This window comes from Gymnogyps californianus, chromosome 1 (genome assembly GCF_018139145.2).
Source record: "Gymnogyps californianus isolate 813 chromosome 1, ASM1813914v2, whole genome shotgun sequence".
Taxonomy (NCBI): Eukaryota; Metazoa; Chordata; class Aves; order Accipitriformes; family Cathartidae; genus Gymnogyps; species Gymnogyps californianus.
This window is the reverse complement of record NC_059471.1, coordinates 190,430,508-190,443,993: the sequence shown is the minus strand read 5'-3', so window position 1 is coordinate 190,443,993 and position 13,486 is coordinate 190,430,508.

The window sequence follows — 13,486 nt, the reverse complement described above, 5'->3', positions numbered from 1 at the left end:
TTTTCTAAGCAAAACAAGCATTTTACATGGCCTTATGCACAGCCAACTACGGACTCTCCCTTTGCGGATATGTCTGTAGAGAGTTCAGTGTCATACTGTCTATCTTGCTCGGTTCAACTCCAGCACCAGAGCCTGCTCAGCGTGAAATAACAACGACAACAACAAAAATAATAATAATAATAATAGCAGCTGCCATATAGCTCCTTCTTTTTAATGTCTTACCTGTACAAACTTTCTATTTACTTTCATTGTGGCATATTGCATCTACACAGTGTAAAGAGGTAAAAGTTTTGCCACACTGTTAAGAAACTTGCAGTAGGAACCCCGTTGCCTACTTCAGGTCTCTAACTCATGCCAAAGTTTTTGGCATGTGGCGAATAAACTGTCCTAAATCATGTGTTGAAGTTTCCCAGGTAGGTAACTACTTGGAAAGAAACTTCAAGAAGTAGATGCTGTCTGCTTATTTTAACTGTCAAGTGTCAGCTGTGCAGGGTCACTCCCAGCCTTTAAATAAGCCTGCTCCTCTCCGTCAGCTTGATAAGGAATCAGAGCTGAAGCCTTAGGACTGCTTTTTGAAGCACCTAAAATCAGGTATCTAGGTTAAGCAGACTAGATCCCACCCTACAGCATTAAATCTGTGTGCGGTAAATAAAGTTTTTTAAACATGTAGCCAAAATAAAATCAGTGAGAATATTTATGCAAAAGGATTGTAGAATCAGATCCTAAAGACTTCTCCTGTTATTGCCAAGAAGACTATCTGAAATAACAAAGTTACATAACTAATTATCAGTATCATGATTTTTCATTTCTTGAGCAGTATTCAGTAGTTATTTTCCTATATATCTCCACTATAAGCTTTTATTCCTTACCTATCAAACAGTTCACACGCTCACTGATTTTTGCTCTGTAGGATTCTCATTTCTTCTTCTGCAGCAGGGTTTTTTTTCTGGACTGTATTATGTGCTACCATCTCTTGTCTTTACCATCACTTTGTTATGGCATAGATGCTCTTATGGGGTTAAGATGAACCCAAATCTATTGCATGTAATAGAGCATAACTGGTACCTGATTTTCAAATGCGGTTGAGGCAACAGCAACTGATGCCAAGTATACAGATACAGACTTGCTGCTCATGACTATAGAAGCACTCAGTTTTGGCAAAGCATGGGAGAGAACAGATGTGTGACGTAGGCAGTACCAGAGAACATATTTCTCCTTTGTTAAACTGGAATACTCTGTTTAATATATATACCTAGGAAGAGAACAAAAAGGAGAGTCTGGCATTTTCATCCATTTTTAATAGTAAATTATTCAGTGAGATAGGAGATTAGAGTGGGATTCTACAACTAAAAGAAGATAAAAAAAGAGTTATTCCATAATTGAAGAAGTTTTTGTCCCCGTAATGGATAATTATGGAATAACCCTCTTTTATAAGTGTTTAAAAGACATGAGAATGCTCTCAACTAAGTAGCTCTCAACTCTAACGTCTTCTGTAAGAGCCTGTGATTTGTCATAGGCAAAAAAAAACCCCACCCTGTATTTGATCTGCTTTTATTCAAATTTTTACACTGTATCCGAGATATTCAAATGCAGAGGGGCATCTTCACATGGGTGCAGATAACCACCCATTTGGATCTCAGTGGAGGACAAGGTCTTATATGGCCTTATGGGTATGAAACTGCCAGCATTCAGCAGTGCTGAAAGTCAGGCTGTCCTATTCAGAGGTTTAAATAAGGACTTGTGTGTCTAAAGTTAGAAAGCCACTGTGGAAATGCCAGTTACATGACTATGAAAGCACATGTCCTCTGAAAACACATTCTTAATGTTCACATTCGTTCATATTGCGTGGGATTATGTTTGCAGTGAAGTCTGGAGATTTAAAAAAAAAAAGGGTTTTTTGTTTACCTTTTGGAAATATATTTAAGCCTCCCTGAGTATCAAACAATGGAATTTGTTAGTGCAATGCATATTTCTAACAAAGGATGGGAAAGGGGAATGGATACAGTTTATTTGTAAATTAAATAAATATGTTTCCTCCATGCCCTTGAGAGCTAGCTGATTTATCAGTTAATAAAATAATCATACACCACAGACTTGTGCTTCCAATTTATTTTAAAAAGAAATAACATTGCATTTTTGACATATATGAATACAAATGTAACACTAGAGGAAACTTTGTGAGTAGCCCTGTGTATATATATAACCAGTCCTGCATGAATTACCTTACTTGCTTTTTCTCTGCTATTTATGGGATGGATTCTGCATAAACACTTATTTCTTCAACAATTCCTAACTTACGTGAATGACCCTATAAACCTTAATGAGACTACTAACTGGAAAGAAGACTGTTCGTCTGAATAAAGAATGTAGAATGTGCATTTAGCACAGGTGAAAATAAAAGTTACATTCAGGAATTTAGTTTTAAATCTGCAACTAGACTTCACTAGTATTTACACCTAACACCATAAGCTAAACTTAAAAGGAAATATATTTATTAAAAAAACTATGGCTGAATCAACTATTTTTCTTGACTAAAAATGCCGATACAGATTTCAGCTCTGCAGAATTTGGTCAAATACGGTTTGTGCTGGAGAGAAGTGTTCGCATGCATCTCTCAAAAGGGGAAGGCCTATGTCTCTTAGCAGATTTCCTTTTATTTTATTTGAATTTTTTTCAACTTTTGTGGCCGGCAAACCATACCATAAAAAACACACAGGAGTGTTGCAAGTAGAGGTAAGTGGATGGCAGAGCCGGCGTGCCACACGGCAATTCAGCCCAGCAATGACTGTGAGAATGCAATAAGCACGGCTCTGAAATCCTTTTGTGAATATGGGGCTCTTTCCAGCAGCCCTTATATGAATAACTGACTTCAGTGTGTCTGCTTGCGTCAGTAAGGAGTACTCCCCTGAGCAGTGTGTGCCATTTCAGACCCTCATTTTTTGTGTTTGATGGGAAGCTGGGCTTTTTAGCATTCCCATCCCCACCCCTCCCGCCTCTTGCTCTAATCATCTTCTCCTTTTTTGGACATATACCTCTCCCCCTCTGCTCTTTAAATTCCCTCCGCTCCCTCCTGTATATTAGCCTCAGCCCTACTCTGTTATTTTTGTTGCTTGCTTCGTCCTCCCTCCACCACTACTCCAGACACTTCTCTCCTCTTTGCTAGTCTGTTCGGTTCCTTGGGGACCCTTCACACTCCCCCACAACTGAGCAGCTTCTTGGTATTTTAAAAACTCTAGGCTATATTCTCTTCTCTTGAGAGAAAATTAAAAAAAAAGAAAAAAAACACAAAACAAAACCAAAAAAACCATTCTCCAGAAACTCCGCTAGTTTAAACTCAAAGACTTCCAGCCAAATTCTCTTTTCAAAGGGACAGAGGAGATTGAGACCTATGAGGATGCCAGGGCATGCCACCCACTGAAGTTCACGGAGCCGCAGGCAATCACCAGAGGTCCTTGGGCTCTGCTGATCAATCCCTTCTGCGAAGCAGGAAAATCTTCTCTCCCCTGCAAGCAGCGCAGCCCTCTGAAAATCAATGCGGGTGTTCACGCAGCGTTCACTCTCTGACGGCCGAACCAGGCTGAACTCGATGGGAGTCTCTCTATTGACTTCAGTAGACATTCAGAAGATCAGGCCTCCAGGGGAGACGCATGCAGGTGCGAGGCGGAAGCTTTCACTTTCTCATGCATAGCTATGGAATAAGTTATCAGGGAATCATGATACCTAACACTTTTATTTCTCAGAATACATTCTAACAGTATTTTCCACTAAAGCATGCAATTTTTCAATATAAATTAGTCCATTCTCCCTTAGAGGAAGACAAACTTGTGGCGGGTGTCCCTTCTGAAAGTTGAGGACTTCTCTGCCCATCCTACTCTATATTTCTTTGAAGTACCAAGCCAGACTTTCTGCTGAAAGCCTCCAACTGAGACTACTTAAACTGTCAATTGCACCAGTGTAAATCTGGAGTTAACCTAGTATTCACAGAGGTTAGCCAAGGACAGGTCCTTCCCTCATCAATTCATGTGCTGAGTAGCACCTGGGGACCACCAATGCAAGAGAGCACAGACTCATACCGGGTAAATACTGACGTCAGGGAGAAATGCCTAAAGCAGAAGGACAACAAATAAACAAAAAGAGAAAGAAAGAGAGTAAACAATTAGACCAGATGGAGGATAAAGGAAGGAGTCAGAAACTGGGGAGTGATGTTGGGTTTGTCTTTCTGGTGCAGCCCCAAGGAACAGGGTGCAGAGGGGAGAACAGGGAGCCGGCAGGATGGAACGCTCTCACATCACCCCATAAAACATTTCGGCAAAATAGCTCTGTTGTGTTTAAACCTGGAATTTAATGAAATTCTTTTCTTTTTTTTTTTCCAAATTCCTTCTCAGCGCCTGATATGCCGTAGTGTAAGAATATGTTGTCGTATTTGAGGTTTTTATTTTTTAACATATGCCCATTTTATAATCACACTAAGACACTTTGGACTAAGCAGTTGCACTGATTAATCCACACCTCAGATGTGCTGGAAGCATGAGGTGAAATGCGCCCGAGGTGTGCATTAATCAGCCCTACCATACAGTCTGTCCTGTCTCGCTGCTTAATTAAATTCCTAACCAAATAATTTTGGGGACAAGGTTAGGAGGCACCACTTTTTTAAGTGGCTTTTACATAAGCTGTCCACAGCGCATGAAAAAAAATACAAGATATATTTAGAACAATATTTTAATTTGCACTACTTTACTAGATTAGATGGAAAGAATGTAATGTTTAAAAAAGGAAAATGTGATTAAGAAGCTTAAGTGCACAGTATATTGCATGAAAATTCTGATCATAAAGAAAGGTAATATCTACTCAAAATTATAATTTCTGTACTTTTGAAATCATCTCAGCAAGAATTATCTACCCATATCAAATTGTAGCACTTGTCAAAATCAACTGTAAAGCATCTCAAGTGCTCTTCTGAATCAACAAAACAGATGTATAGCGATGTGAGGTTGCACTGAAATGGAAATAAAAGTGAACTAGATGCCAGTCATTGCCCTTCATCTCTTGAACCCGGCACTTAACAGAGAGGATACCACAGGTCTTTGGGACACTGTTTAGAAGGGGAAGAAATCAAGACTTGAATCTTAATAACATATGCAAAAACACTCTATAAAATTATTTTCTTGCTGCTTTAGTAGAATCTGATATGCTCAAAGATCACCTTGCTTTGTTCATAAACATGAGGCAATGTTTGAAACAGCATCCTATTTCAGCTTTAGACAGGCAGAAAAACTGAAATATGTGAAACTTATAAAAAGGTGTTTAAAGTTTAAAAATAGCAATTAAATATGCTTAGTGGTTCAAAAGTCACCATCCCCCTCCTTTCAGTAAAAATGTGAAATGATGTTTATGGGATAACACCTGCAGCAGAATGAATACAATGAATATAGCTTTAATTAAGATTACAACATTGCTGATCTTTGTTAGGGACTTAATAGATGAAAAATGTCTGCAAGCATTGGCCATTAGAAAACAACGGCTCTAACCCCATAGCCTAGGACATGTGTTTGGAAGTGAGCTCCGCTGCAAATTTTGTATAACCCACCCTCCCTGGAAACATGATAAAAATGATTGTTTTTTCCTTGGCTTTGTGATGATGGTGCTTCCAGGAGCATGATGCATAAAGGGAGACTGAGGGGAGTATAGACCGCAAAATTAATGACCATTTCCTTCACCTGTCCTGTGAACTGGTTAAGCCTCTGAATCGCAGGTGGAGGGATTTTTGTAGGCTGGTGAGGTATTGCAGAATCATACATTTATCAACACTTTACTTGCTTCCCTGTTTTCAATTACGTATAGACTTGAAGAATTTTTAATAACCGATACAATTCTGAAAATTACTGACTTCTCTGCTACATATAATGAAGCCATCGTAGCATAAGCTATACATAAAGTAGCCCATTTTCATGAGTAGCATTACAGGGCAGACATGGACTAATGAATGTGGAGCCCTTCTGACACCATATTGAGAGAAGGTCCAGATGGACAGAAACCTCTCTCCAGGATGGACCAAGGAGCCCAAGCCCCAGTCTGGATGCCTGAGGATTAGACTCCTGGACTCACAGCAACATGATCTTGTGGCTCAGTCCAGAAAAAGCTGCCATCCTCGCAAAAAGTCCTTGATCTGGTTTTGCTGCCAAAGCTCAGACGCAAACATGCACATATGTCCAGCTGAAGATAGCAACCAGCTACAAATATTTTAGTCTAATTTAAATGTATTTTGGCAAAGATAATTCAGCCCTTTCTGGATTCCATCCATCATTGACTCCTATATAGGATTTGCCCCCTTGTCTATAGCATGCAGAAATAGCAGACTGTGAGTTCTAGCTCTTACGAAAGACACAAATAAGAGTGTTTGAGACCTTTTGAATTTAGCACATGTGAGAATTTGCAAAGCTGCTGAGCAATACTTCTCCTGGAGGTTACGTGCTGCAGACAGGATTCATTCATGCAAGACAGGAGACAAAGTGGGATGTACTTTTAATTCAGTTACGACCACTGTCACCAATTTTTTTGATACAAGCTGGTTAACCAAAAGCGCAAGTTCTAAGGAAGAGCAAAGGAACTGAGCACAAGGCCTCAAGTTCAAGTTTCCAACTCTGTCAACGATTCACTCGACAACCTCAGATAAGTCAGATAACTTCTGTGTCTAGTGTTTTCTTAACATTGTAAAGATTAGGTACACTGAGAATTTCTCCAAATCTTCCAAATGTGGAAGTGATTTTGCTAGGTGCCAGAGCTCAACAGGCTATTATAAAACCAACAACAGAGAGAAGAGGAAAATGAAGGCTTTGGACAACATAAATATACAGAAAACTCTAAGAGATACCTGTTCAATTCAGCATAAAACCCAGCCCAAGCAGGCAGGAATGGTAGCAGCTGAAGAGTTATGCTGAAACAGAAGCAGGACAAAACATTTCTTCTCACACCAAGGTTCGGAGTAGACCCAGTCATGGCCCCACACACATAGGCATGGGATATCTGAATGGTCCTCTCGCCCTTCTGCTTCTGCTCTGTCTTCCATCCTTTCACTAGCACCACTGCAGCAGTAATAGCTAAGACAGAAAGCTTGACTTTCTTTCCTCTGTTTTCCTCTTGAAAGTGCAAGCTTTGGGGTTTTGGGGGGTTTTGGTGGTTTGGTTTGTTTGTTTTTTGGGTTTTTTGTTTGTTTGTTTGTTTTTTAAAAAAGAACATTCTGGTTTTGTTTGGCACAAAAGTAAAAAATTGAAGGTTTTTTGGTTGTTGTTTTCTAACATTCTAGGAAGCGCTGAGTACGTACCAGCAAAGTGCTTCCTGTCAGTACTTAAAGCCCCAAGAGAAACATTTCAAGAGAGCTACATGGCTTTTACAAGACAAAGACCCAAGGTGTGTCCCAAGGGCAGCTCCAGGCACCCCAGCGTGCCCGGTCCACCCAGCACTGATGAAGTTTCACTGAGCAGATGGCCCAGCTGGTGCAGACCGCTTTGCAGCAGGACTCAAAGCACAGCATGGGGCACAGAATATTTGCATCCTTGTCCGCAGGAAGGGCCACTTCTCCTCTCTCTCTGAAGTCCAGAGGAAGTCCCATCGTAGTGGAAGAAGCTTGCCCTGATCCATATGCAGTGTGTAGCTGCACCACAGCATCAGTAGCTTGCACTTCTGTGCCAGGCCATGTACACGGAGAGACGGAAATGTGCCTCCAGCTTTCTATTCTCTCCTGTGGAGGTGGCAGCAGGTCCCAGCTGGTCACCAGCTTACGTTCAGGCTGTGGAGGAGGTGTTTAGCTGTACAGTGGACTACTTTACAGAGACTTCCATAGTGAATATTAATTCCACTAACTCCATAAGCTTTTGAGTCAGTTTTCAGCACATTCAGGCTGACATTCAGAATTCCTTCCCTGCACTGTATATGAGGACACTTTGGTAAATGTATTATTCTTTTCACCTGGCCATGTTTCCTTTCCAAACCAAACACATAACAGAAATCATTTCAGCTTTCTAGATTATTGCCTAACAAAACTGTGGTGGCTGTGAAAGGCAAATCGACATTACAGCTGCTCTCTGTTTTGGATTTCTTGGGGTTTTTTTATTTTTTTATTTGGTTTGGATGCTCCCTGAAATGCTCAGCAAAATTGCATTATCTGTTGCACCACAGTACATATATTGTTGTTCCCAAAGGTTTACTTATAACGTTCACAGCACCATTTATTTTTTTTCCTTTCCCCCCATTGTCATTTCTGTACAGATTTAATACAACAGAAACATGGCTTCCACTGGGAGCTACAGGTAGAGCAGTTCCAAAGTTCTCTATAATTGGTGTCTGCCATGGCTGCTCACAGTAAGTTATGTAAATCACAGCAAGGACCCACAACCCCTAAAGGCATGAATATTTTTTTAATTCAGTGCAGAGGATAACTACAGAATCTTAGTAATAGTCCTCTCCACATCAGGGATCTCCTTACGAGGCAAAGTCAAGGTCTAGAAACTGGCCATGTCAATTCTGCAATTTAAATCCTACTGTTAAAGATGGTTTGGTAGGTATTACTGTAGGTCAAGCCATTGTAGGCAATATTAATTTTTAGGATGTGTTTTCCCTTCATAGCCCTTGCAAATCCATCTGCTTCTGTTTACATTCACTGTAGTAATTCCAGCAAACCACAGATTTGAATATTTATTTCTTTTTTTCTGTAACAACTCTTTAATTTAAAATGAAATGAGGGACTGTCAGGGTTTCATTCTGAAAATGGAGGAATAATTCCACTGATTTTCTAGTGATGTATTTTAGTTAAAATCATGCCTTCCGAGTGATCAAATGTGAGGTTACTATTAAATCTGTTTCCTTTAAAATAGTACTGCAAGTGTGAGAATTTTTAGCCTAAATTCAATAAGTCAACTTCTGTCTTCTTATCATTTTTTATTTCTCCCACAAATCTTGCATTTATGGGTCATATACACCCGTTTATGCACTATCTATTAGGTAACTGAATGGATCCTTAAAACACAGTAATTGTCTACTTCTATTATGGGGAAAAGGAGATGTCCTAAAATAAAATCCTTGTTCACATTTCCACCTTGATTAGAAAACATCCTGATGCCCTTTGGCAAAGCACAAGGAAAAAAAAAAAAGAGGATAAATGTTTTTAAAAGGCAGTTAAATCTGATTCTTCTGCTGCAGTTACCAGCAAGAATTCTGACAAAGAAAAATCTCCTTTGGGCTTGACGTTGCATATAGCCCCCCTAGACTGAATCTTAATCTAATCTAATAACTTTTCTTATTCTACCTCCACCCTTTTTCATCTACGTACTCAGGAAAGCTAAGCTCAGAATCTCTATCTGGTTTGCACTGAACACCTGCTTTTCTTTAATTTTTTATTTTATTTTATTTTTAAGAATATCAAGTAAATGCGTACTGTACACACACAATATAGTGTTACATGTACACACAGGCATATATATACACATTCACTTTCAGGAACACACACGGGCTCTTCAAGGAAATTAGGTGTTTCTTAACAACATGGTGTTAGGCAAGCCTGTGTACCTTAAGCTTGTTTTCCAATGCACGTATTTTGCTTTGGGCTGTAACACCTGCACTGTGTCGCTTGCTGGTGCACGCAGCGTAAGTAGGGATACAAGGACATGGCTGAAGCACCCAGTTGTGGGACATCAGCTCACAGTGCCCCTCAAGGCTTCGAGAAAGCAGAAATACGATAGACAAACAGAATCCCAGGAGGACCCTGGTGGGGAAATAAAGGTGACTTAAAGCCTCTGCCTCTGAACGGCTCGGGGCCCTGCACAGTGCAGCTCCAAGTGTATGGAAGAGTATCAGCCACTGATGCAGCCCAGGCTTAGTAAATTATTTTTCCATCAACCACCAAAGGCGCCTTGTTGGCCCTGTTTTTCATTGCTTTACCAGCTAGACAGGTTGAAGAACAGAAAAGTTAGTGGCTGGTATGATCAGCTAGTACCAATTCAGTGGTTCAGTGGTTCAAATGTCTCTGTTCTTTATCATCTTGGAGGTAAACGTGAGCTATAATCATCCATGTGTCATGCTCAGCTAAGCTGGCTATTGGCAGAAAGAGCATGCAATTGAGATTTTGCCCAGCCTTAATCAATGGACTGTGTCCTCATGGAACAAGAGAGAGCTGCTTCTGGCAGAGACAGGCAACTGCAGAAATCTCCTTCTATGACATACGCTATAAAGTTTTTAGATTACAACTGTACATAAAATGATGCAAATAAACTGTATTTTCACTTGAAAAATGTTGTGCAGAAAGGCCAGCAAAATATATTCAGGCCATAATGGATGCATACAGCTCCTGACCTTCATAGATTTTAGGTATTGCAAAAATTTACAGTTAATTTGTTTATTATTGATAAAACTTGTTTAAGGCTCCTGCAGTCTCTCAAATAGCTTAAAAAATATGAAAACTATGATTATTTTACTTTGGTTAGCCAAAATCAAGCTGTTCTAGTACAATTCCTACTCTCCCTTGAGGCCCCTGAACTCCGCATGTGCAGGGTCTGGAATACTCACTCCCTACTGTAACATGAACCCCAAGGTAGAGTAAAGAGTACCTATTTTTCCAAGTGATTCAAGACTCCTAATTGCAGGTTAAGTTTGGCTAGTTAGGACAGAGTCCAAAGGCTTTCTGCAAGCTGAAGTAATTTTTGTCTGGAAAAAATTATTGGGGAATGGGCAAAAAAAGAAATAAGCATTATAAAAATGTTGCATCACTCTGGGTTATGTCAGATGAGTTATGATAAGGAACACTCTGTCTGACATGAGGAATCACATTAAGTTAAAAATAAAATAAAAACTAAAATGGGTTTGGTTGTGGGTTGGGTTTTTTCCCCCCAAAACTCTGGTATGCTTAATTTCAGTTACTGGAACCGTGTTTTCTACCTTCTTTTTATGGCTTTTTTTATAAAAGGTAGCTGGTACTCACAAAAAATTTTGGGACTGTTCAAAACTTTTCACAGTTAATTAGTAATGCATGTAGCAAAACACCCGCCCTACCTCTGGGCCTTGGAGGTTGCCCTGGTTCACTTGTAACTGATTTATTTTTTAAGGTTGTCTGGCACATCTCCACCCCAGCTGCTTCCAAGAAATTTCAGCCCAGCGTCAGCTGGGAAAGATCAACTTCACATGCTGACATACAGAGGCGGCCTTAGGAATATTGGGGCCTCCGGTGGGAGGCGTCAATGGGAATCTTTGCTCTTTTTGCTGATCCAGGGATACAGTATCTGCCACCATACAGGACTTTTTTTTTAGCGTTTTCCTTGAAAGAACACTCACCTGATTACTATACTATGTTTTTCTTCAATCAGAAACAGAAATGTTATCTTTACCAGATTTGTGGCTTATTATGTAGGGCTGAATGGTGGATGGCTTTTGCAGGCATCCAAACCCGTTGGTAATGACTTATGAGCCGCCAAAAAAACCATGCTATTTTATAGACCGCTTAAATTTTACAGAATACAAAAGAGGCTAGAGAATGATTCTGATGTCTTTCCTTATATCTGAGTAATGGCTTACTCTGCAAGTCTTCTACTGAAACTGATGGCCACAAATCCTAACCCTTTTCCTAGGGACACATGGCTTTATTTTTTTGTGATTATTTTTATTCAGAATTTCTCTGAAGAAAATTTTCTACCTTGTTCCCTCCTTCATTTTTCTTCCTCTTAGGTTGCAAATTAATGTTGTCACTAGCCTTCTTCCCTATGCTTCCATCTGCTGCCCTTCTATTCATTTCCAAGAGCATCTGAACCAAGAGCATCTTATCATTTACACAAAATACTGTTTTTAAAAAATGTAATATCTAATTGAGTCCATTATTACGGGAAGAAAGCATCTCTAATTTTAATGTGCAGCACCTGATTCTACTTAAATTCAGACACAGTACACAAAGGCACTCACTGTAAGATATAGGCTGGCAGTGAATTCTACCTCTGGGTTCACCTTTCCAAATTTGTGTAGGGAGCTGAATGTTTGAAAGATTTTCATCCATTAGTCACGGGTTTGGTTTGATCCAAAGTTGACAGGATCCAACGGGAAATTCCATGGTTCTTTCTTTTTTTTCCAAACTTCAACAACCTTTTTCTTCACATACATAGTTTTGGAACAGCAATACGGAACTCATTTTTTTCAGAAGTGGAGGCAATAATAAAAAAAGCAGAACTGCAACTTTAGCACGATGAAGAAAACTGGGTGTTGATAGAACACCAGACCTTTGATTAAAACAAGGTTCTTAGAATTTTTTTTCCCCGGCTAGATAAGCTGAACAAGATCCCCACAGTTTAGCTATGCAACATTACTCAGTTTAACTGTTACTTTATGTTCGCCTGTGTTCAGATGCTTATAGCGAGAGAACATTCCCAACCCACACAGAGACAGACACTGCATTTTGTTAGGATAGCAGACTTGTTATGTTCCATTCAGCTCAGCACCATTAAGCTTCCGGGTCTAGCGTTTGCTGTCTGCCGCCAGGATTAATATCTTAGTGTTTTCTTCCTAGTCTATGGTTACATTTCAAGAATTAAATGATCATTCAGAAAGTTGGCTTCAGTTTATGAGCTGTTAAACCTAAGAGAGATACAATACTTCAAAACGAAAAGAAATAGTCGAAGTTATAATCATTAACGCTAACTTTGTCCTTAGAGTCTTTATCACTTGGCACATAATGTGCACCCATTCCTTTTACAATAATTTCACTCATATTTAAAAAGATTATTTTCTATGGAGGACCCAGCAGATACCTTTGTATTGTTTTGTGCTTTGTGAGAAGGTGGACTGAGAACTCTGGAGACAGAAATCTTGCATTTACACCCCCGGGATGTCTGGCACTGACAGATGAAGTGAAATTGTCCCCACACTGCCCCATTAGCAGACCCCAGGCTGGATTTGGAGGCTGAGTGACAGCTCAGCCGTTGTGCCCTTTCAATTTTTTTCCCTGTCATTAAAGACCATCAAGGAAGGAGAGTGGTAAGATCAAATGAAATGCTGGTTGGGCCATATAGACACACATTCTCTAGGATCCTGGCGGGAGCCACTACCTCCCTTCACACTCCTAAAGAAACATCTGATGAGGACAGAAATTCCCAAGCAGCTTCAGGCTAGACCCAGCTAGCTGGGCCGATTGGAAAGCTTTGTCCCAAACATGACTTTTTCTTTGTAAAAATCATTCCTTACCCAGGAATCTTATATAAGGATTTCATTTGCTATAACAGGCTTTTCTGTGCATCTTCAGAAAAGCTTAAAGCCATGTTTATTCTTCTTAAATTTAAAAAAAGCTAATAATTGTCTAATACTAATTCTAATAAGCGTCACTACCAGCATTGCCTCTTATTGTGCTGTCACTCCCCCTCTCCTTACATGACCTGTAAATTTTATTTTTTTTCTATCACTTAAATTTTTATTCACCTAGTATTTGGCATACAGGTCCAAAGTTCAGGCAAATATAACA